This window comes from Nicotiana attenuata, chromosome 7, assembly GCF_001879085.1.
Source record: "Nicotiana attenuata strain UT chromosome 7, NIATTr2, whole genome shotgun sequence".
NCBI classification, from domain to species: Eukaryota; Viridiplantae; Streptophyta; class Magnoliopsida; order Solanales; family Solanaceae; genus Nicotiana; species Nicotiana attenuata.
In genome coordinates, this window is record NC_031995.1 from 44,238,156 (window position 1) to 44,242,889 (window position 4,734).

At 49.2% G+C, this 4,734-nt stretch overlaps 1 pseudogene; it reads left to right on the forward strand.

Moving 5' to 3' along the window:
* LOC109230471 lies at positions 830-3,992 on the forward strand (annotated as a pseudogene).

A 4,734-nucleotide genomic window follows, 5' to 3' on the forward strand; every position in this document is an offset into this window, starting at 1 on the left:
TTCATTGAGGGGCTTATTCCCAGCATCAGATCTAGCATGGCTCGTGAGTTAGATATGGATATATCTTATCAGTAGGTGGTGAGCATTGCTAGGAGGATTGAGGGTATACATGCTAGGGACAAAGAGGAGAGGGAGGCCAAGAGGTCTCGAGAGTCGGGCCATTATTCTGGTGCCCGTGCCCCATTCATTCAGCTCTTCCAGCAGCCAGTGGTGTTCCAGCTCCACCTAGGCCTCAGGAGCCTTATTATGCACCTCCAGTCTCTAGTGCGCCTCCTACACGGGTGCTTCCAGTGGTCAGTCCAGTAGACCTAGCCCGAGCCAGTCACAGTCGCCACATCCTCCCAGAGCTTGTTTCGAGTGTGGTGACACACGCCATATGGTGAGGGATTGCCCCAGACTTATGAGGGGTGCACCTCCGCAGACCCCTCAGCCACAGCAGGCCTCACAGAGCTCTCAGGCTATGGTTCCAGCACCAGTTGCCACTCCACCGGCCCAGCCAGCCAGAGGTGGAGGTCGAGGAGGTAGAGGTCGCCCTCTAGGGGGAGGCCAGGCCAGATATTATGCCCTTCCAGGCCGTACTGAGGCCGCCGCCTCTGATTCTGTCATCACAGGTACTATCTTGGTTTGTCACAGAGATGCATCGGTTCTATTTGATCCAAGCTCCACTTACTCTTATGTGTCTTCTTATTTTGCTCCGCATTTGGGGGTATCTCGGGATTCTTTGAATTCCCCAATTTATGTGTCTACTCCTGTGGGAGATTCTCTTATTGTGGACCACATTTACCGGTCATGTTTGGTTATTCTTGGTGGTTTTGAGACCAGAGCTGACTTATTATTGCTCAGTATGGTTGATTTTGATATTATTTTGGGCATGGACTGGTTGTCGCCCCATTATGCTATTCTTGATTGTCACGCCAAAACCGTGACGCTGGCCATGCCAGGTGTACCGCGTATTGAGTGGAGGGGTGCCTTAGGTCACACTCCCAGTAGAGTTATTTCTTTCCTTAAGGCTCAACGTATGGTTGAGAAAGGTTGTGATGCGTACTTAGCTTATGTGAGAGATGCCAGTATGGATACTCCTTCTGTTGATTCAGTCCCAGTAGTACGGGATTTCCCTGATGTGTTTCCAGCTGATCTTCCGGGCATGCCACCCGATAGAGACATTGATTTTGGCATTGATCTGTTGCCGGGCACTCAGCCCATTTCTATCCCTCCGTATCGTATGGCTCCTCCTGAGTTGAAGGAGTTGAAGGAGCAATTGCAGGAATTACTTGATAAGGGTTTTATTCGGCCCAGTGTATCGCCTTGGGGTGCTCCTGTGTTATTTGTGAAGAAGAAGGATGGTTCTATGTGCATGTGTATTGATTACCGCCAGTTGAATAAGGTGACAGTGAAGAACCGCTATCCTTTGCCTCGTATTGATGACCTGTTCGACCAGTTGCAGGGTGCTTGTGTGTTTTCTAAGATTGACTTGCGTTCAGGCTATCATCAGTTGAAGATTCGGGAGCCAGATATCCCGAAGACTGCCTTCAGGACTCGGTATGGTCATTACGAGTTCCTTGTTATGTCATTTGGGCTGACTAATGCCCCAGCAGCCTTCATGCATCTGATGCACAGTGTTTTCCGGCCATATCTTGATTCATTCGTGATCGTTTTTATTGATGACATTCTGGTATATTCCCGGAGTCGGGAAGATCATGAGCAGCACCTGAGGACAGTGCTCCAGACCTTGAGAGAAAAGAAGTTGTATGCTAAGTTCTCGAAATGTGAGTTTTGGTTGGATTCCGTGGCATTCTTGGGTCACGTGGTATCGAGTGAGGGTATTCAGGTGGATCCGAAGAAAGTGGAGGCCGTGCAGAGTTGGCCCAGACCATCCTCAGCTACAGAGATCCGTAGTTTTCTTGGCTTGGCGGGTTATTACCGTCGATTTGTTCAGGGGTTTTCATCTATTGCAGCACCTATGACCAGACTGACCCAGAAGGGTGCTCCGTTCCAGTGGACGGAAGAGTGCGAGGAGAGCTTTCAGAAGCTCAAGACAGCTTTGACTACAGCCCCAGTTTTGATATTGCCTACCGGTTCGGGGTCTTATACTGTCTATTGTGATGCCTCGAGAGTTGGCCTTGGAGCGGTATTGATGCAGGACGGTAGGGTGATTGCCTACGCGTCCAGACAGTTGAAGATACATGAGAAGAATTATCCTGTCCATGATCTTGAGTTAGCTGCCATTGTTCATGCCTTGAAGATCTGGCGTCATTACTTGTACGGTGTGCCTTGTGAGATATATACTGATCACCGGAGTTTGCAGCATCTGTTCAAGCAGAAGGACCTTAATTTGCGTCAGAGGAGATGGCTAGAGCTGCTGAAGGATTATGACATCACTATCTTGTATCACCCGGGCAAGGCCAATGTGGTGGCCGATGCTTTGAGCCGCCGGGCAGAGAGTTTGGGGAGTTTGGCTTATTTACCAGCAGCAGAGAGGCCTATGGCGATGGATGTTCAGGCCCTAGCCAGCCAGTTTGTGAGATTGGATCTTTCGGAGCCCAGTCGGGTTCTAGCTTGTGTGGTCTCTCGGTCTTCCTTGTTTGATCGTATCCGGGAGCGTCAGTTTGATGACCCTCATTTGCTTGTCCTCAAGGACAAAGTGTTGCATGGCGATGCTCGAGATGTGACTATTGGTGATGACGGAGTATTGAGGATGCAGGGTCGAGTTTGTGTACCCAATGTTGATGGGCTTCGGGAGTTGATTCTAGAGGAGGCCCATAGTTCGCGGTATTCCATTCATCCGGGTGCCGCGAAGATGTATCAGGATTTGAGGCAGCACTACTGGTGGAGGAGGATGAAGAAGGATATAGTTGGGTTCGTAGCTCGGTGCCTTAATTGTCAGCAGGTGAAGTATGAGCACCAGAGACCGGGTGGATTGCTTCAGCAGATAGAGATTCCGGAGTGGAAGTGGGAGCGGATCACCATGGACTTCGTATCTGGGCTCCCACGGACTTTGAAGAAGTTCGATGCCATTTGGGTTATTGTGGATCGGCTGACCAAGTCCGCGCATTTCATCCCTGTGTGTACTACCTATTCCTCGGAGCGGTTGGCGGAGATTTATATCCTGGAGATTGTCCGTCTGCATGGTATTCCAGTTTTCATTATTTCAGACAGAGGTACTCAGTTCACATCGCAGTTCTAGAGTGCCATACAGCAGGAGTTGGGTACTCGGGTGGAGTTGAGCACAGCATTTCACCCTCAGACTGACGGGCAGTCCGAGCGCACTATTCAGATTATTGGGGATATGCTCCGTGCGTGTGTGATTGAGTTTAGAGGTTCTTGGGATCAGTTCTTGCCATTAGCGGAGTTTGCCTACAACAACAGCTATCAGTCCAGCATTCAGATGGCACCGTACGAGGCCTTATATGGTAGGCGACGTAGATCTCCGGTGGGTTGGTTCGAGCCGGGTGAGGCCAGATTACTGGGCACAGATTTGGTTCAGGATGCTTTGGAGAGAGTCAAGGTGATTCAGGATAGACTCCGTACAGTCCAGTCTAGATAGAACAGTTACGCGGATCGGAAGGTTCGTGATGTTTCCTACATGGTTGGAGAGCGGGTTCTACTTCGGGTTTCGCCTATGAAAGGCGTTATGAGATTTGGGAAGAAAGGAGTTGAGTCCGAGGTTTATTGGCCCTTTTGAGATATTGAGGCGAGTTGGGTAGGTTGCCTATGAGCTTGCCTTACCTCCCAGCCTGGCAGGGGTTCATCCGGTATTTCATGTTTCGATGCTCCGGAGGTATCACGGTGATCCGTCACACGTGTTGGATTTCAGCTCAGTCCAGTTGGAGAAGGATCTATCTTATGTTGAGGAGCCAGTGGCAATATTGGACAGGCAGGTCAGGAAGCTGAGGTAAAAGAACATTGCGTCCGTGAAGTTTCAGTGGCGGGGTCAGCCGGTCGAGGAGGCGACCTGGGAGACCGAGCAGGATATGCGCAGCCAGTACCCTCATCTTTTCACTACCTCAGGTATGTCTTTGTGCTCGTTCGAGGACGAACGAATGTTTAAGTGTGGGAGGATGTAACGACCTGGTCGGTCGTTTTTGGAATTTACGCCCCGATCCCCTTTTAACTGCTTTCCCCAAGTTTATTTCTGCTATTTTGATTTGCCGTGACGTTCGGATTTGAGTTTCGGAGAGTTTTAGGACACTTAGTCCCTAAATGAGAGCTTAAGTGTTGGAAAACTGACCATAGTCGGAACAGTGTGAAGACGGCCTCGGAACGGAAATCTGATTGTTCTGTTAGCTTCGTTAGTTGATTTCGGGGTTGGGAGCATGTTCGGAATGTGTTTTGGAGGTCCGTAGCTAATTTAGGCTTGAAATGCCGAAAGTTGGAATTTTGAAGTTTCCGGTCCAATAGTGAGATTTTGATCCGAGGGTCGGAATGGAATTCCGGAAGTTGTAGTAGCTCCGTCATGTCATTTGTGATGTGTGTGAAAAATTTCAGATCATTCGGACGTGTTTTGGTTAGGTTTTTGATCGAAACCGTATTTTGAGGGAATTTGAAGTTCTTAGGCTTAAATCCTTGATTAATTCGAGTCTCCGACGTTGTTTTAGGTGGTTTAAGGATTGGTACAAGTTTAAAAGATGTTATGGGATATGTCCGTAGGTTTAGTTGAGGTACCGGGGGCTTCGGGTGTGTTTCGGATGCTCAACGGGGCATTTTGGAGTTGTTAAAAATTGCGGAATTTTCTTC